The following is a 19,272-nucleotide window of genomic DNA, read 5'->3' on the forward strand; positions in this document are numbered from 1 at the left end:
CGTGGCGCAATTGGCTAGCGCTATCGGCTGTTAACCGAATAGTTGGAGGTTCGAGCCCTCCCGGGAGTGGTGTGTTTTTTTTTTCTTTGGGCTGATAGCTTTAAAGATATGTTCTGATGGTGGCTAGAGTCGAGCAGGACTGTCTCCGTGGCGCAATTGGCTAGCGCGTTCGGCCGTTAACCGAAAAGTTGGAGGTTCGAGCACACCCGGTGGTGGTGCGGGCTTTTTTCTATGGGCTGATAGCTTTGAAGATATGTTCTAATGGTGGTGAGAGTGAAGCAGGACTGTCTCCGTGGCGCAATTGGCTAGCGCGATCGACTGTTAACCGAAAGGTTGGAGGTTCGAGCCCACCCGGTGGTGGTGCGGCGCTTTTTTTCTTTGGGCTGATAGCTTTGAAGATATGTTCTGATGGTGGTGAGAGTGGAGCAGGACTGTCTCCGTGGCGCAATTGGCTAGCGCGATCGGCTGTTAACTGAAAGCTTGGAGTTTCGAGCCCATCCGGTAGTGGTGCGGCGCTTTTTTTTCTTTGAGCTGATAGCTTTGAAGATATGTTCTGATGGTGGTGAGAGTAGAGCACGACTGTCTCCGTGGCGCAGTTGGCTAGCGCGATTTGCAGTTAACCGAAAAGTTGGAGGTTCGAGCCCACCCGGTTTGGTGCGGCACTTTTTTTCTTTGGGCTGATAGCTTTGAAGATATGTTCTGATGGTGGTGAGAGTAAAGCAGGACTGGCTCCATGGTGCAATTTGCTAGCGCGATCGGCTGTTAAGCGAAAGGTTGGAGGTTCGAGCCCTCCTGGGAGTGGTGTGTTGCTTTTTTCTTTGCGCTGATAACTTTAGAGACATGTTCTCACGGTGGTCAGATCTGAGCACGACTGTCTCCGTGGCGCAATTGGCCTGCACGTTCGGCTGTTAACCGAAAAATAGGAGGTTTGAGCCCTCCCAGGAGTGGTGTGTTGCTTTTTTCTTTGCACTGATAGCTTTGAAGATATGTTCTAATGGTGGTGAGAGTGGAGCACGACTGTCTCCGTGGCCCAATTGGCTAGCGCGATCCGCTGTTAACGTAAAGGTTGGAGGTTCGAGCCCACCAGGTGGTGGTGCGGCGCTTTTTTTTCTTTGGGCTGATAGCTCTGAAGAAATGTTCTGACGGTGGTGAGCGTGGAGCACGACTGTCTCCGTGGCGCCATTGGCTAGCGCGATCTGCTGTTAACCGAAAGGTTGGAGGTTCGAGCCCACCCGGTGGCGGTGCGGCGCTTTTTTTTTCTTTGGGCTGATAGCTCCGAAGAAATGTTCTGATGGTGGTGAGAGTGGAGCACGACTGTCTCCGTGGCGCAATTGGCTAGCGCTATCGGCTGTTAACCGAAAGGTTGGAGGTTCGAGCCCTCCCGGGAGTGGTGTGTTGCTTTTTTTTTCTTTTGGCTGATAGCTTTAAAGATATGTTCTGATGGTGGCTAGAGTCGAGCAGGACTGTCTCCGTGGCGCAATTGGCTAGCGCGTTCGGCCGTTAACCGAAAAGTTGGAGGTTCGAGCACACCCGGTGGTGGTGCGGGCTTTTTTCTATGGGCTGATAGCTTTGAAGATATGTTCTGATGGTGGTGAGAGTGAAGCAGGACTGTCTCCGTGGCGCAATTGGCTAGCGCTATCGACTGTTAACCGAAAGGTTGGAGGTTCGAGCCCACCCGGTGGTGGTGCGGCGCTTTTTTTCTTTGGGCTGATAGCTTTGAAGATATGTTCTGATGGTGGTGAGAGTGGAGCAGGACTGTCTCCGTGGCGCAATTGGCTAGCGCGATCGGCTGTTAACTGAAAGCTTGGAGTTTCGAGCCCACCTGGTAGTGGTGCGGCGCTTTTTTTTCTTTGAGCTGATAGCTTTGAAGATATGTTCTGATGGTGGTGAGAGTAGAGCAGGACTGTCTCCGTGGCGCAATTGGCTAGCGCGATCGGCTGTTAACCGAAAATTTGGAGTTTCGAGCCCACCCGGGGACGGTGTGTCGCTTTTTTTTTCTTTGCGCTGATTGCTTAGAAGATATGTTCTAATGGTGGTGAGAGTGGAGCACGCCTGTCTCCGTGACGCAATTGGCTATCGCGATCGGCTGTTAGCCGAAAGGTTGGAGGTTCGAGCCCTCCTGGGAGTGGTGTGTTGCTTTTTTCTTTGCGCTGATAACTTTAGAGACATGTTCTCACAGTGGTCAGATCTGAGCACGACTGCCTCCGTGGCGCAATTGGCCAGCATGTTCGGCTGTTAACCGAAAATTTGGAGGTTTGAGCCCTCCCGGGAGTGGTGTGTTGCTTTTTTTTGCGCTGATAGCTTTGAAGATATGTTCTAATGGTGGTGAGAGTGGAGCACGATTGTCTCCGTGGCCCAATTGGCTAGCGCGATCCACTGTTAACGTAAAGGTTGGAGGTTCGAGCCCACCAGCTGTTGGTGCGGCGCTTTTTTTTCTTTGGGCTTATAGCTCTGAAGAAATGTTCTGACGGTGGTGAGCGTGGAGCACGACTGTCTCCGTGGCGCCATTGGCTAGCGCGATCGGCTGTTAACCGAAAGGTTGGAGGTTCGAGCCCACCCGGTGGTGGTGCGGCGCTTTTTTTTCTTTGGGCTGATAGCTCCGAAGAAATGTTCTGATGGTGGTGAGAGTGGAGCACGACTGTCTCCATGGCGCAATTGGCTAGCGCTATCGGCTGTTAACCGAAAGGTTGGAGGTTCGAGCCCTCCCGGGAGTGGTGTGTTGCTTTTTTTTTCTTTGGGCTGATAGCTTTAAAGATATGTTCTGATGGTGGCTAGAGTGGAGCAGGACTGTCTCCGTGGCGCAATTGGCTAGCGCGTTCGGCCGTTAACCGAAAGGTTGGAGGTTCGAGCACACCCGGTGGTGGTGCGGGCTTTTTTCTATGGGCTGATAGCTTTGAAGATATGTTCTGATGGTGGTGAGAGTGAAGCAGGACTGTCTCCGGGGCGCAATTGGCTAGCGCGATCGACTGTTAACCGAAAGGTTGGAGTTTCGAGCCCACCCGGGGACGGTGTGTCGCTTTTTTTTCTTTGCGCTGATTGCTTTGAAGATATGTTCTAATGGTGGTGAGAGTGGAGCACGACTGTCTCCGTGACGCAATTGGCTAGCGCTATCGGCTGTTAACAAAAAGGATGGAGGTTCGAGCCCGGCCGGGGTTGGTGCGGCGCTTTTTTTTCTTTGGGCTGATAGCTTTGAAGATATGTTCTGATGTTGGTGAGAGTGGAGCACGACTGTCTCCATGGCGCAGTTGGCGAGCGCGATCGGCTGTTAACCGAAAGGTTGGAGGTTAGAGCCCACCCGGTGGTAGTGCGGCGCTTTTTTTTTTCTTTGGGCTGATAGCTTTGAAGATATGTTCTGATGGTGGTGAGAGTGGAGCGTGACTGTCTCCGTGGCGCAATTGGCTAGAGCGATCGGCTGTTAGCCGAAAGGTTGGAGGTTGGAGCCCACCCGGGGGGGGGGGGGGTGCGGCGCTTTTTTTCTTTGGGCTGATAGCTTTGAAGATATGTTCTGATGGTGATGAAAGTGGAGCACGACTGTCTCCGTGGCGCAAATGGCTAGCGCGATCGGCTGTTAGCCGAAAGGTTGGAGGTTCGAGCCCACCCGGGGGTGGTGCGGCGCTTTTTTTCTTTGGGCTGATAGCTTTGAAGTTATGTTCTGATGGTGGTGAGAGTGTAGCAGGACTGTCTCCGTGGCGCAATTGGCTTTCGCGATCGGCTGGTAACCGAGAGGTTGGAGGTTTGAGCCCACCCGGGGACGGTGTGTCGCGTTTTTTTTTCGCTGATAGCTTTGAAGATATGTTCTGATGGTGGTGAGAGTGGAGCACGACTGAATCCGTGGCGCAATTGGCTAGCGCGATCTGCTGTTGACCGAAAGGTTGGAGGTTCGAGCCCACCCGGTGGTGGTGTGGGCTTATTTTTCTATGGCCTGATAGCTTTGAAGATATGTTCTGTTGGTGGTGAGAGTGAAGCAGGACTGTCTCCGTGGCGCAATTGGCTAGCGCGATCGACTGTTAACCAAAAGGTTTGAGGTTCGAGCCCACCCGGTGGTGGTGCGGCGCTTTTTTTCTTTGGGTTGATAGCTTTCAAGATATGTTCTGATGGTGGTGAGAGTAGAGCAGGACTGTCTCCGTGGCGCAAATGGCTAGCGCGATCGGCTGTTAACCGAAAGCTTGGAGTTTCGAGCCCACCCGGTAGTGGCGCGGCGCTTTTTTTTCTTTGAGCTGATAGCTTTGAAGTTATGTTCTGATGGTGGTGAGAGTGGAGCAGGACTATCTCCGTGGCGCAATTGGCTAGCGCAATCGGCTGTTAACCGAAAGGTTGGAGTTTCGAGCCCACCCGTGGACGGTGTGTCGCTTTTTTTTCTTTGCGCTGGTAGCATTGAAGATATGTTCTGATGGTTGTGAGAGTGGAGCACGACTGTCTACGTGGCGCAATTGGCTAGCGCGATCGGCTGTTAACAGAAAGAATGGAGGTTCGAGCCCACCCGGGGGTGGTGCGCCGCTTTTTTTTCTTTGGGCTGACAGCTTTGAAGATATGTTCTGATGTTAGTGAGAGTGGAGAATGACTGTCTCCATGGCGCAATTGGCTAGCGCGATCGGGTGTTAGACGAAAGGTTGGAGGTTCGAGCCCACCCGGAGTGGTGCGGCGCTCTTTTTCTTTGGACTGATAGCTTTGAAGATATGTTCTGATGGTGGTGAGAGTATAGCAGGACTGTCTCCGTGGCGCAATTGTCCAGCGCGATCGGCTGTTAGCCGAGAGGTTGGAGGTTTGAGCCCACCCGGCGACGGTGTGTCGCTTTTTTTTTCTTTTCGCTGACAGCTTTGAAGATATGTTCTGATGGTGGTGAGAGTGGAGCACGACTGTCTCCGTGGCGCAATTGGCCTGCGCGATCTGCTGTTGACCGAAAGGTTGCAGGTTCGAGCCCACCCGGTGGTGGTGCGGCGCTTCTTTTTCTTTGGGCTGATAGCTTTGAAGATATGTTCTGATGTTAGTGAGAGTGGAGCACGACTGTCTCCATGGCGCAATTGGCGAGCGCGATCGGCTGTTAACCGAAAGGTTGGAGGTTCGAGCCCACCCGGTGGTAGTGCGGCGCTTTTTTTTCTTTGGGCTGATAGCTTTGAAGATATGTTCTGATGGTGGTGAGAGTGGAGCTGGACTGTCTCCGTTGCGCAATTGGCTAGCGTGATCGGCTGTTAACCGAAAGCTTGGAGTTTCGAGCCCACTGGGGACGGTGTGTCGCTTTTTTTCTTTGGACTGATAGCTTTGAAGATATGTTCTGATGGTGGTGAGAGTATAGCAGGACTGTCTCCGTGGCGCAATCGGCTAGCGCGATCGGCTGTTAACCGAGAGGTTGGAGGTTTGAGCCCACCCGGGGACGGTGTGTCGCTTTTTTTTCTTTTCGCTGATAGTTTTGAAGATATGTTCTGATGGTGGTGAGAGTGGAGCACGACTGACTCTGTGGCGCAATTGGCTTGCGCGATCTGCTGTTGACTGAAAGTTTGGAGGTTTGAGCCCACCCGGTGGTGGTGTGGCACTTTTTTTTCTTTGGGCTGATAGCTCTGAAGAAATGTTCTGATGGAGGTGAGAGTATAGCAGGACTGCCTCCGTGGCGCAATTTGCTAGCGCGATCAGCTGTTAAGCGAAAGGTTGGAGGTTCGAGCCCTCTTGGGAGTGGTGTGTTTCTTTTTTCATTGCGCTGATAGCTTTGAAGAAATGTTCTGATGGTGGTGAGAGTGGAGCACGACTGTCTCCGTGGCGCAATTGGCTAGCGCTATCGGCTGTTAACCGAAAGGTTGGAGGTTCGAGCCCTCCCGGGAGTGGTGTGTTGCTTTTTTTTTCTTTTGGCTGATAGCTTTAAAGATATGTTCTGATGGTGGCTAGAGTCGAGCAGGACTGTCTCCGTGGCGCAATTGGCTAGCGCGTTCGGCCGTTAACCGAAAAGTTGGAGGTTCGAGCACACCCGGTGGTGGTGCGGGCTTTTTTCTATGGGCTGATAGCTTTGAAGATATGTTCTGATGGTGGTGAGAGTGAAGCAGGACTGTCTCCGTGGCGCAATTGGCTAGCGCTATCGGCTGTTAACCGAAAGGTTGGAGGTTCGAGCCCTCCCGGGAGTGGTGTGTTGCTTTTTTTTTCTTTTGGCTGATAGCTTTAAAGATATGTTCTGATGGTGGCTAGAGTCGAGCAGGACTGTCTCCGTGGCGCAATTGGCTAGCGCGTTCGGCCGTTAACCGAAAAGTTGGAGGTTCGAGCACACCCGGTGGTGGTGCGGGCTTTTTTCTTTGGACTGATAGCTTTGAAGATATGTTCTGATGGTGGTGAGAGTGGAGCAGGACTGTCTCCGTGGCGCAATTGGCTAGCGCGATCGGCTGTTAACTGAAAGCTTGGAGTTTCGAGCCCACCTGGTAGTGGTGCGGCGCTTTTTTTTCTTTGAGCTGATAGCTTTGAAGATATGTTCTGATGGTGGTGAGAGTAGAGCAGGACTGTCTCCGTGGCGCAATTGGCTAGCGCGATCGGCTGTTAACCGAAAATTTGGAGTTTCGAGCCCACCCGGGGACGGTGTGTCGCTTTTTTTTTCTTTGCGCTGATTGCTTAGAAGATATGTTCTAATGGTGGTGAGAGTGGAGCACGCCTGTCTCCGTGACGCAATTGGCTATCGCGATCGGCTGTTAGCCGAAAGGTTGGAGGTTCGAGCCCTCCTGGGAGTGGTGTGTTGCTTTTTTCTTTGCGCTGATAACTTTAGAGACATGTTCTCACAGTGGTCAGATCTGAGCACGACTGCCTCCGTGGCGCAATTGGCCAGCATGTTCGGCTGTTAACCGAAAATTTGGAGGTTTGAGCCCTCCCGGGAGTGGTGTGTTGCTTTTTTTTGCGCTGATAGCTTTGAAGATATGTTCTAATGGTGGTGAGAGTGGAGCACGATTGTCTCCGTGGCCCAATTGGCTAGCGCGATCCACTGTTAACGTAAAGGTTGGAGGTTCGAGCCCACCAGGTGTTGGTGCGGCGCTTTTTTTTCTTTGGGCTTATAGCTCTGAAGAAATGTTCTGACGGTGGTGAGCGTGGAGCACGACTGTCTCCGTGGCGCCATTGGCTAGCGCGATCGGCTGTTAACCGAAAGGTTGGAGGTTCGAGCCCACCCGGTGGTGGTGCGGCGCTTTTTTTTCTTTGGGCTGATAGCTCCGAAGAAATGTTCTGATGGTGGTGAGAGTGGAGCACGACTGTCTCCATGGCGCAATTGGCTAGCGCTATCGGCTGTTAACCGAAAGGTTGGAGGTTCGAGCCCTCCCGGGAGTGGTGTGTTGCTTTTTTTTTCTTTGGGCTGATAGCTTTAAAGATATGTTCTGATGGTGGCTAGAGTGGAGCAGGACTGTCTCCGTGGCGCAATTGGCTAGCGCGTTCGGCCGTTAACCGAAAGGTTGGAGGTTCGAGCACACCCGGTGGTGGTGCGGGCTTTTTTCTATGGGCTGATAGCTTTGAAGATATGTTCTGATGGTGGTGAGAGTGAAGCAGGACTGTCTCCGGGGCGCAATTGGCTAGCGCGATCGACTGTTAACCGAAAGGTTGGAGTTTCGAGCCCACCCGGGGACGGTGTGTCGCTTTTTTTTCTTTGCGCTGATTGCTTTGAAGATATGTTCTAATGGTGGTGAGAGTGGAGCACGACTGTCTCCGTGACGCAATTGGCTAGCGCTATCGGCTGTTAACAAAAAGGATGGAGGTTCGAGCCCGGCCGGGGTTGGTGCGGCGCTTTTTTTTCTTTGGGCTGATAGCTTTGAAGATATGTTCTGATGTTGGTGAGAGTGGAGCACGACTGTCTCCATGGCGCAGTTGGCGAGCGCGATCGGCTGTTAACCGAAAGGTTGGAGGTTAGAGCCCACCCGGTGGTAGTGCGGCGCTTTTTTTTTTCTTTGGGCTGATAGCTTTGAAGATATGTTCTGATGGTGGTGAGAGTGGAGCGTGACTGTCTCCGTGGCGCAATTGGCTAGAGCGATCGGCTGTTAGCCGAAAGGTTGGAGGTTGGAGCCCCCCGGGGGGGGGGGGGGGTGCGGCGCTTTTTTTCTTTGGGCTGATAGCTTTGAAGATATGTTCTGATGGTGATGAAAGTGGAGCACGACTGTCTCCGTGGCGCAAATGGCTAGCGCGATCGGCTGTTAGCCGAAAGGTTGGAGGTTCGAGCCCACCCGGGGGTGGTGCGGCGCTTTTTTTCTTTGGGCTGATAGCTTTGAAGTTATGTTCTGATGGTGGTGAGAGTGTAGCAGGACTGTCTCCGTGGCGCAATTGGCTTTCGCGATCGGCTGGTAACCGAGAGGTTGGAGGTTTGAGCCCACCCGGGGACGGTGTGTCGCGTTTTTTTTTCGCTGATAGCTTTGAAGATATGTTCTGATGGTGGTGAGAGTGGAGCACGACTGAATCCGTGGCGCAATTGGCTAGCGCGATCTGCTGTTGACCGAAAGGTTGGAGGTTCGAGCCCACCCGGTGGTGGTGTGGGCTTATTTTTCTATGGCCTGATAGCTTTGAAGATATGTTCTGTTGGTGGTGAGAGTGAAGCAGGACTGTCTCCGTGGCGCAATTGGCTAGCGCGATCGACTGTTAACCAAAAGGTTTGAGGTTCGAGCCCACCCGGTGGTGGTGCGGCGCTTTTTTTCTTTGGGTTGATAGCTTTCAAGATATGTTCTGATGGTGGTGAGAGTAGAGCAGGACTGTCTCCGTGGCGCAAATGGCTAGCGCGATCGGCTGTTAACCGAAAGCTTGGAGTTTCGAGCCCACCCGGTAGTGGCGCGGCGCTTTTTTTTCTTTGAGCTGATAGCTTTGAAGTTATGTTCTGATGGTGGTGAGAGTGGAGCAGGACTATCTCCGTGGCGCAATTGGCTAGCGCAATCGGCTGTTAACCGAAAGGTTGGAGTTTCGAGCCCACCCGTGGACGGTGTGTCGCTTTTTTTTCTTTGCGCTGGTAGCATTGAAGATATGTTCTGATGGTTGTGAGAGTGGAGCACGACTGTCTACGTGGCGCAATTGGCTAGCGCGATCGGCTGTTAACAGAAAGAATGGAGGTTCGAGCCCACCCGGGGGTGGTGCGCCGCTTTTTTTTCTTTGGGCTGACAGCTTTGAAGATATGTTCTGATGTTAGTGAGAGTGGAGAATGACTGTCTCCATGGCGCAATTGGCTAGCGCGATCGGGTGTTAGACGAAAGGTTGGAGGTTCGAGCCCACCCGGAGTGGTGCGGCGCTCTTTTTCTTTGGACTGATAGCTTTGAAGATATGTTCTGATGGTGGTGAGAGTATAGCAGGACTGTCTCCGTGGCGCAATTGTCCAGCGCGATCGGCTGTTAGCCGAGAGGTTGGAGGTTTGAGCCCACCCGGCGACGGTGTGTCGCTTTTTTTTTCTTTTCGCTGACAGCTTTGAAGATATGTTCTGATGGTGGTGAGAGTGGAGCACGACTGTCTCCGTGGCGCAATTGGCCTGCGCGATCTGCTGTTGACCGAAAGGTTGCAGGTTCGAGCCCACCCGGTGGTGGTGCGGCGCTTCTTTTTCTTTGGGCTGATAGCTTTGAAGATATGTTCTGATGTTAGTGAGAGTGGAGCACGACTGTCTCCATGGCGCAATTGGCGAGCGCGATCGGCTGTTAACCGAAAGGTTGGAGGTTCGAGCCCACCCGGTGGTAGTGCGGCGCTTTTTTTTCTTTGGGCTGATAGCTTTGAAGATATGTTCTGATGGTGGTGAGAGTGGAGCTGGACTGTCTCCGTTGCGCAATTGGCTAGCGTGATCGGCTGTTAACCGAAAGCTTGGAGTTTCGAGCCCACTGGGGACGGTGTGTCGCTTTTTTTCTTTGGACTGATAGCTTTGAAGATATGTTCTGATGGTGGTGAGAGTATAGCAGGACTGTCTCCGTGGCGCAATCGGCTAGCGCGATCGGCTGTTAACCGAGAGGTTGGAGGTTTGAGCCCACCCGGGGACGGTGTGTCGCTTTTTTTTCTTTTCGCTGATAGTTTTGAAGATATGTTCTGATGGTGGTGAGAGTGGAGCACGACTGACTCTGTGGCGCAATTGGCTTGCGCGATCTGCTGTTGACTGAAAGTTTGGAGGTTTGAGCCCACCCGGTGGTGGTGTGGCACTTTTTTTTCTTTGGGCTGATAGCTCTGAAGAAATGTTCTGATGGAGGTGAGAGTATAGCAGGACTGCCTCCGTGGCGCAATTTGCTAGCGCGATCAGCTGTTAAGCGAAAGGTTGGAGGTTCGAGCCCTCTTGGGAGTGGTGTGTTTCTTTTTTCATTGCGCTGATAGCTTTGAAGATATGTTCTAATGGTGGTGAGAGTGGAGCACGACTGTCTCCGTGGCCCAATTGGCCTGCGCGATCCGCTGTTAACGTAAAGGTTGGAGGTTCGAGCCCACCAGGTGGTGGTGCGGCGCTTTTTTTTCTTTGGGCTGATAGCTCTGAAGAAATGTTCTGACGGTGATGAGCGTGGAGCAGAACTGTCTCCGTGGCGCCATTGGCTAGCGCAATCGGCTGTTAACCGAAAGGTTGGAGGTTCAAGCCCTCCCGGGAGTGGTGTGTTGCTTTTTTTTCTTTGGGCTGATAGATTTAAAGATATGTTCTGATGATGGCTAGAGTGCAGCAGGACTGTCTCCGTGGCGCAATTGGCTAGCGCGTTCGGCCGTTAACCGAAAGGTTGAAGGTTCGAGCACACCCGGTGGTGGTGCTGGCTTTTTTCTATGGGCTGATAGCTTTGAAGATATGTTCTGATGGTGGTGAGAGTGAAGCAGGACTGTCTCCGTGGCGCAATTGGCTAGCGCGGTCGACTGTTAACCGAAAGGTTGGAGGTTCGAGCCCACCCGGTGGTGGTGCGGCGCTTTTTTTCTTTGGGCTGATAGCTTTGAAGATATGTTCTGATGGTGGTGAGAGTGGAGCAGAACTGTCTCCGTGGCGCAATTGGCTAGCGCGATCGGCTGTTAACTGAAAGCTTGGAGTTTCGAGCCCACCCGGTAGCGGCGCGGCGCTTTTTTTTCTTTGAGCTGATAGCTTTGAAGATATGTTCTGATGGGGGTGAGAGTGGAGCAGGACTGTCTCCGTGGCGCAATTGGCTAGCGCGATCGGCTGTTAACCGAAAGGTTGGAGTTTCGAGCCCACCCGGGGGTGGTGCGCCGCTTTTTTTCTTTGGGCTGATAGCTTTGAAGATATGTTCTGATGTTAGTGAGAGTGGAGCACGACTGTCTCCATGGCGCAATTGGCGAGCGCGATCGGCTGTTAACCGAAAGGTTGGAGGTTCGAGCCCACCCGGTGGTAGTGCGGCGCTTTTTTTTCTTTGGGCTGATAGCTTTGAAGATATGTTCTGGTGGTGGTGAGAGTGGAGCTGGACTGTCTCCGTTGCGCAATTGGCTAGCGTGATCGGCTGTTAACCGAAAGCTTGGAGTTTCGAGCCCACTGGAGACGGTGTGTCGCTTTTTTTCTTTGGACTGATAGCTTTGAAGATATGTCCTGATGGTGGTGAGAGTATAGCAGGACTGTCTCCGTGGCGCAATCGGCTAGCGTGATCGGCTGTTAACCGAGAGGTTGGAGGTTTGAGCCCACCCGGGGACGGTGTGTCGCTTTTTTTTCTTTTCGCTGATAGCTTTGAAGTTATGTTCTGATGGTGGTGAGAGTGGAGCACGACTGTCTCTGTGGCGCAATTGGCTAGCGCGATCTGCTGTTGACTGAATGTTTGGAGGTTTGAGCCCACCCGGTGGTGGTGCGGCACTTTTTTTTCTTTGGGCTGATAGCTCTGAAGAAATGTTCTGATGGGGGTGAGATTATAGCAGGACTGCCACCGTGGCGCAATTTGCTAGCGCGATCGGCTGTTAAGCGAAAGGTTGGAGGTTCGAGCCCTCCTGGGAGTGGTGTGTTTCTTTTTTCATTGCGCTGATAGCTTTGAAGATATGTTCTAATGGTGTTGAGAGCGGAGCACGACTGTCTCCGTGGCCCAATTGGCTAGCGCGATCCGCTGTTAACGTAAAGGTTGGAGGTTCGAGCCCACCAGGTGGTGGTGCGGCGCTTTTTTTTGGGCTGATAGCTCTGAAGAAATGTTCTGACGGTGATGAGCGTGGAGCAGGACTGTCTCCGTGGCGCCATTGGCTAGCGCGATCAGCTGTTAACCGAAAGGTTGGAGGTTCGAGCCCTACCGGGAGTGGTGTGTTGCTTTTTTTTCTTTGGGCTGATAGATTTAAAGATATGTTCTGATGGTGGTGAGAGTGAAGCAGGACTGTCTCCGTGGCGCAATTGGCTAGTGCGATCGGCTGTTAACAAAAATGTTTGAGGTTCGAGCCCACCCGGTGGTGGTGCGGCGCTTTTTTTCTTTGGGCTGATAGCTTTGAAGATATGTTCTGATGGTGGTGAGAGTAGAGCAGGACTGTCTCCGTGGCGCAATTGGCTAGCGCGATCGGCTGTTAACCGAAAGCTTGGAGTTTCGAGCCCACCCGGTAGCGGCGCGGCGCTTTTTTTCTTTGAGCTGATAGCTTTGAAGATATGTTCTGATGGAGGTGAGAGTGGAGCACGACTGTCTCCGTGGCGCAATTGGCTAGCGCGATCGGCTGTTAACAGAAAGGATGGAGGTTCGAGCCACCCGGGGGTGGTGCGCCGCTTTTTTTCTTTTGGCTGATAGCTTTGAAGATATGTTCTGATGTTAGTGAGAGTGGAGCACGACTGTCTCCATGGCGCAATTGGCGAGCGCGATCGGCTGTTAACCGAAAGGTTGGAGGTTCGAGCCCACCCGGTAGCGGCGCGGCGCTTTTTTTTCTTTGAGCTGATAGCTTTGAAGATATGTTCTGATGGTGGTGAGAGTGGAGCAGGACTGTCTCCGTGGCGCAATTGGCTAGCGCGATCAGCTGTTAACCGAAAGGTTGGAGTTTCGAGCCCACCCGGGGGTGGTGCGCCGCTTTTTTTCTTTGGGCTGATAGCTTTTAAGATATGTTCTGATGTTAGTGATAGTGGAGCACGACTGTCTCCATGGCGCAATTGGCGAGCGCGATCAGCTGTTAACCGAAAGGTTGGAGGTTCGAGCCCACCCGGTGGTAGTGCGGCGCTTTTTTTCTTTGGGCTGATAGCTTTGAAGATATGTTCTGATGGTGGTGAGAGTGGAGCTGGACTGTCTCCGTTGAGCAATTGGCTAGCGTGATCGGCTGTTAACCGAAAGCTTGGAGTTTCGAGCCCACTGGGGACGGTGTGTCGCTTTTTTTTGCGCTGACAGCTTTGAAGATATGTTCTGATGGTGGTGAAAGTGGAGCCTCAGTGTCTCCGTGGCGCAATTGGCTAGCGCCATCGGCTGTTAGACGAAAGGTTGGAGGTTCGAGCCCACCCAAAATGGTGCGGCGCTTTTTTTCTGTGGACTGATAGCTTTGAAGATATGTTCTGATGGTGGTGAGAGTATAACAGGACTGTCTCCGTGGCGCAATCGGCTAGCGCAATCGGCTGTTAACCGAGAGGTTGGAGGTTTGAGCCCACCCGGGGACGGTGTGTCGCTTTTTTTTCTTTTCGCTGATAGCTTTGAAGATATGTTCTGATGGTGGTGAGAGTGGAGCATGACTGTCTCCGTGGCGCAGTTGGCTAGCGCGATTTGCAGTTAACCGAAAAGTTGGAAGTTCGAGCCCACCCGGTGGTGGTGCGGCAGTTTTTTTTCTTTGGGCTGATAGCTTTGAAGATATGTTCTGATGGAGGTGAGAGTATAGCAGGACTGCCTCCGTGGCGCAATTTGCTAGCGCGATCGGCTGTTAAGCGAAAGGTTGGAGGTTCGAGCCCTCCTGGGAGTGGTGTGTTGCTTTTTTCTTTGCGCTGATAACTTTAGAGACATGTTCTCATGGTGGTGAGATCTGAGCAAGACTGTCTCCGTGGCGCAATTGGCCAGCACGTTCGGCTGTTAACCGAAAAATTGGAGGTTTGAGCCCTCCCGGGAGTGGTGTGTTGCTTTTTTCTTTGCGCTGATAGCTTTGAAGATATGTTCTAATGGTGTTGAGAGTGGAGCACGACTGTCTCCGTGGCCCAATTGGGTAGCGCGATCCGCTGTTAACGTAAAGGTTGGAGGTTCGAGCCCACCAGGTGGTGGTGCGGCGCTTTTTTTTGAGCTGGTAGCTCTGAAGAAATGTTCTGACGGTGGTGAGAGTGGAGCAGGGCTGTCTCCGTGGCGCCATTGGCTAGCGCGATCAGCTGTTAACCGAAAGGTTGGAGGTTCGAGCCCTACCGGGAGTGGTGTGTTGCTTTTTTTTCTTTGGGCTGATAGATTTAAAGATATGTTCTGATGGTGGTGAGAGTGAAGCAGGACTGTCTCCGTGGCGCAATTGGATAGTGCGATCGGCTGTTAACAAAAATGTTTGAGGTTCGAGCCCACCCGGTGGTGGTGCGGCGCTTTTTTTCTTTGGGCTGATAGCTTTGAAGATATGTTCTGATGGTGGTGAGAGTAGAGCAGGACTGTCTCCGTGGCGCAATTGGCTAGCGCGATCGGCTGTTAACCGAAAGCTTGGAGTTTCGAGCCCACCCGGTAGCGGCGCGGCGCTTTTTTTCTTTGAGCTGATAGCTTTGAAGATATGTTCTGATGGAGGTGAGAGTGGAGCACGACTGTCTCCGTGGCGCAATTGGCTAGCGCGATCGGCTGTTAACAGAAAGGATGGAGGTTCGAGCCCACCCGGGGATGGTGCGCCGCTTTTTTTCTTTTGGCTGATAGCTTTGAAGATATGTTCTGATGTTAGTGAGAGTGGAGCACGACTGTCTCCATGGCGCAATTGGCGAGCGCGATCGGCTGTTAACCGAAAGGTTGGAGGTTCGAGCCCACCCGGTAGCGGCGCGGCGCTTTTTTTCTTTGAGCTGATAGCTTTGAAGATATGTTCTGATGGTGGTGAGAGTGGAGCAGGACTGTCTCCGTGGCGCAATTGGCTAGCGCGATCCGCTGTTAACGTAAAGGTTGGAGGTTCTAGCCCACCAGGTGGTGGTGCGGCGCTTTTTTTTTGAGCTGGTAGCTCTGAAGAAATGTTCTGACGGTGGTGAGCGTGGAGCACGACTGTCTCCGTGGCGCCATTGGCTAGCGCGATCGGCTGTTAACCGAAAGCTTGGAGTTTCGAGCCCACCCGGTAGCGGCGCGGCGCTTTTTTTCTTTGAGCTGATAGCTTTGAAGATATGTTCTGATGGTGGTGAGAGTGGAGCACGACTGTCTCCGTGGCGCAATTGGCTAGCGCGATCGGCTGTTAACCGAAAGGTTGGAGTTTCGAGCCCACTCGGGGACGGTGTGTCGCTTTTTTTTTCTTTGCGCTGATAGCTTTGAAGATATGTTCTGATGGTGGTGAGAGTGGAGCACGACTGTCTCCATGGCGCAATTGGCGAGCGCGATCGGCTGTTAACCGAAAGGTTGGAGGTTCGAGCCCACCCGGTAGCGGCGCGGCGCTTTTTTTCTCTGAGCTGATAGCTTTGAAGCTATGTTCTGATGGTGGTGAGAGTGGAGCAGGACTGTCTCCGTGGCGCAATTGGCTAGCGCGATCGGCTGTTAACCGAAAGGTTGGAGTTTCGAGCCCACTCGGGGACGGTGTGTCGCTTTTTTTTTCTTTGCGCTGATAGCTTTGAAGATATGTTCTGATGGTGGTGAGAGTGGAGCACGACTGTCTCCGTGGCGCAATTGGCTAGCGCGATCGGCTGTTAACAGAAAGGATGGAGGTTCGAGAACACCCGGGGGTGGTGCGCCGCTTTTTTTCTTTGGGCTGATAGCTTTTAAGATATGTTCTGAGTTTAGTGAGAGTGGAGCACGACTGTCTCCATGGCGCAATTGCCGAGCGCGATCAGCTGTTAACCGAAAGGTTGGAGGTTCGAGCCCACCCGGTGGTAGTGCGGCGCTTTTTTTTTGCGCTGATAGCTTTGAAGATATGTTCTGATGGTGGTGAAAGTGGAGCCTCAGTGTCTCCGTGGCGCAATCGGCTAGCGCCATCGGCTGTTAGACGAAAGGTTGGAGGTTCGAGCCCACCCAAAGTGGTGCGGCGCTTTTTTTCTGTGGACTGATAGCTTTGAAGATATGTTCTGATGGTGGTGAGAGTATAGCAGGACTGTCTCCGTGGCGCAATCGGCTAGCGCGATCGGCTGTTAACCGAGAGGTTGGAGGTTTGAGCCCACCCGGGGACGGTGTGTCGCTTTTTTTTCTTTTCGCTGATAGCTTTGAAGATATGTTCTGATGGTGGTGAGAGTGGAGCACGACTGTCTCCGTGGCGCAGTTGGGTAGCGCGATCCGCTGTTAACGTAAAGGTTGGAGGTTCTAGCCCACCAGGTGGTGGTGCGGCGCTTTTTTTTGAGCTGGTAGCTCTGAAGAAATGTTGTGACGGTGGTGAGAGTGGAGCACGACTGTCTCCGTGGCGCCATTGGCTAGCGCTATCGGCTGTTAGACGAAAGGTTCGATGTTCGAGCCAACCCGGAGTGGTGCGGCGCTTTTTTTCTTTGGACTGATAGCTTTGAAGATATGTTCTGATGGTGGTGAGAGTATAGCAGGACTGTCTCCGTGGCGCGATTGGCTAGCGCGATCGGCTGTTAACCGAGAGGTTGGAGGTTTGAGCCCACCCGGCGACGGTGTGTCGTTTTTTTTTCTTTTCGCTGATAGCTTTGAAGATATGTTCTCATGGTGGTGAGAGTGAAGCAGGACTGTCTCCGTAGCGCAATTGGCTAGCGCGGTCGACTGTTAACCGAAAGGTTGGAGGTTCGAGCCCACCCGGTAGTGGTGCGGCGCTTTTTTTTCTTTGAGCTGATAGCTTTGAAGATATGTTCTGATGGTGGTGAGAGTAGAGCAGGACTGTCTCCGTGGCGCAATTGGCTAGCGCGATCGGCTGTTAACAAAAATGTTTGAGGTTCGAGCCCACCCGGTGGTGGTGCGGCGCTTTTTTTCTTTGGGCTGATAGCTTTGAAGATATGTTCTGATGGTGGTGAGAGTAGAGCAGGACTGTCTCCGTGGCGCAATTGGCTAGCGCGATCGGCTGTTAACCGAAAGCTTGGAGTTTCGAGCCCACCCGGTAGCGGCGCGGCGCTTTTTTTTCTTTGAGCTGATAGCTTTGAAGATATGTTCTGATGGTGGTGAGAGTGGAGCACGACTGTCTCCGTGGCGCAATTGGCTAGCGCGATCGGCTGTTAACAGAAAGGATGGAGGTTCGAGCCCACCCGGGGGTGGTGCGCCGCTTTTTTTCTTTGGGCTGATAGCTTTGAAGATATGTTCTGATGTTAGTGAGAGTGGAGCACGACTGTCTCCATGGCGCAATTGGCGAGCGCGATCGGCTGTTAACCGAAAGGTTGGAGGTTCGAGCCCACCCTGTAGCGGCGCGCCGCTTTTTTTCTTTGAGCTGATAGCTTTGAAGATATGTTCTGATGGTGGTGAGAGTGGAGCAAGACTGTCTCCGTGGCGCAATTGGCTAGCGCGATCGGCTGTTAACCGAAAGGTTGGAGTTTCGAGCCCACTCGGGGATGGTGTGTCGCTTTTTTTTTGCGCTGATAGCTTTGAAGATATGTTCTGATGGTGGTGAGAGTAGAGCAGGACTGTCTCCGTGGCGCAATTGGCTAGCGCGATCGGCTGTTAACCGAAAGCTTGGAGTTTCGAGCCCACCCGGTAGCGGCGCGGCGCTTTTTTTCTTTGAGCTGATAGCTTTGAAGATATGTTCTGATGGAGGTGAGAGTGGAGCACGACTGTCTCCGTGGCGCAATTGGCTAGCGCGATCGGCTGTTAACAGAAAGGATGGAGGTTCGAGCCCACCCGGGGGTGGTGCGCCGCTTTTTTTCATTTGGCTGATAGCTTTGAAGATATGTTCTGATGTTAGTGAGAGTGGAGCACGACTGTCTCCATGGCGCAATTGGCGAGCGCGATCGGCTGTTAACCGAAAGGTTGGAGGTTCGAGCCCACCCGGTAGCGGCGCGGCGCTTTTTTTCTTTGAGCTGATAGCTTTGAAGATATGTTCTGATGGTGGTGAGAGTGGAGCAGGACTGTCTCCGTGGCGCAATTGGCTAGCGCGATCCGCTGTTAATGTAAAGGTTGGAGGTTCTAGCCCACCAGGTGGTGGTGCGGCGCTTTTTTTTTGAGCTGGTAGCTCTGAAGAAATGTTCTGACGGTGGTGAGCGTGGAGCACGACTGTCTCCGTGGCGCCATTGGCTAGCGCGATCGGCTGTTAACCGAAAGCTTGGAGTTTCGAGCCCACCCGGTAGCGGCGCGGCGCTTTTTTTTCTTTGAGCTGATAGCTTTGAAGATATGTTCTGATGGTGGTGAGAGTGGAGCACGACTGTCTCCGTGGCGCAATTGGCTAGCGCGATCGGCTGTTAACCGAAAGGTTGGAGTTTCGAGCCCACTCGGGAACGGTGTGTCGCTTTTTTTTTCTTTGCGCTGATAGCTTTGAAGATATGTTCTGATGGTGGTGAGAGTGGAGCACGACTGTCTCCATGGCGCAATTGGCGAGCGCGATCGGCTGTTAACCGAAAGGTTGGAGGTTCGAGCCCACCCGGTAGCGGCGCGGCGCTTTTTTTCTCTGAGCTGATAGCTTTGAAGCTATGTTCTGATGGTGGTGAGAGTGGAGCAGGACTGTCTCCGTGGCGCAATTGGCTAGCGCGATCGGCTGTTAACCGAAAGGTTGGAGTTTCGAGCCCACTCGGGGACGGTGTGTCGCTTTTTTTTTCTTTGCGCTGATAGCTTTGAAGATATGTTCTGATGGTGGTGAGAGTGGAGCACGACTGTCTCCGTGGCGCAATTGGCTAGCGCGATCGGCTGTTAACAGAAAGGATGGAGGTTCGAGAACACCCGGGGGTGGTGCGCCGCTTTTTTTCTTTGGGCTGATAGCTTTTAAGATATGTTCTGAGTTTAGTGAGAGTGGAGCACGACTGTCTCCATGGCGCAATTGCCGAGCGCGATCAGCTGTTAACCGAAAGGTTGGAGGTTCGAGCCCACCCGGTGGTAGTGCGGCGCTTTTTTTTTGCGCTGATAGCTTTGAAGATATGTTCTGATGGTGGTGAAAGTGGAGCCTCAGTGTCTCCGTGGCGCAATCGGCTAGCGCCATCGGCTGTTAGACGAAAGGTTGGAGGTTCGAGCCCACCCAAAGTGGTGCGGCGCTTTTTTTCTGTGGACTGATAGCTTTGAAGATATGTTCTGATGGTGGTGAGAGTATAGCAGGACTGTCTCCGTGGCGCAATCGGCTAGCGCGATCGGCTGTTAACCGAGAGGTTGGAGGTTTGAGCCCACCCGGGGACGGTGTGTCGCTTTTTTTTCTTTTCGCTGATAGCTTTGAAGATATGTTCTGATGGTGGTGAGAGTGGAGCACGAC

At 52.8% G+C, this 19,272-nt stretch overlaps 5 non-coding genes across 5 annotated transcripts; all 5 read left to right on the forward strand.

Moving 5' to 3' along the window:
- Positions 1–5,300: 5,300 nt before the first annotated feature.
- Positions 5,301–5,374, forward strand: TRNAN-GUU (transfer RNA asparagine (anticodon GUU)). Its single transcript has one exon. It is a non-coding gene; the product is annotated as a tRNA-Asn (tRNA).
- A 4,499-nt stretch (positions 5,375–9,873) lies between these two features.
- TRNAN-GUU (transfer RNA asparagine (anticodon GUU)) lies at positions 9,874–9,947 on the forward strand. The gene has a single exon. It is a non-coding gene; the product is annotated as a tRNA-Asn (tRNA).
- Positions 9,948–13,397: 3,450 nt separating this feature from the next.
- TRNAN-GUU (transfer RNA asparagine (anticodon GUU)) lies at positions 13,398–13,471 on the forward strand. Its single transcript has one exon. It is a non-coding gene; the product is annotated as a tRNA-Asn (tRNA).
- Positions 13,472–16,040: 2,569 nt separating this feature from the next.
- On the forward strand, positions 16,041–16,114 carry TRNAN-GUU (transfer RNA asparagine (anticodon GUU)). The gene has a single exon. It is a non-coding gene; the product is annotated as a tRNA-Asn (tRNA).
- Positions 16,115–19,125: 3,011 nt separating this feature from the next.
- On the forward strand, positions 19,126–19,199 carry TRNAN-GUU (transfer RNA asparagine (anticodon GUU)). The gene has a single exon. It is a non-coding gene; the product is annotated as a tRNA-Asn (tRNA).
- The last annotated feature ends 73 nt before the right edge of the window (positions 19,200–19,272 follow it).

The sequence above is a fragment of the Rhipicephalus microplus genome, unplaced genomic scaffold (assembly GCF_043290135.1).
Source record: "Rhipicephalus microplus isolate Deutch F79 unplaced genomic scaffold, USDA_Rmic scaffold_53, whole genome shotgun sequence".
Lineage (NCBI taxonomy): Eukaryota > Metazoa > Arthropoda > Arachnida > Ixodida > Ixodidae > Rhipicephalus > Rhipicephalus microplus.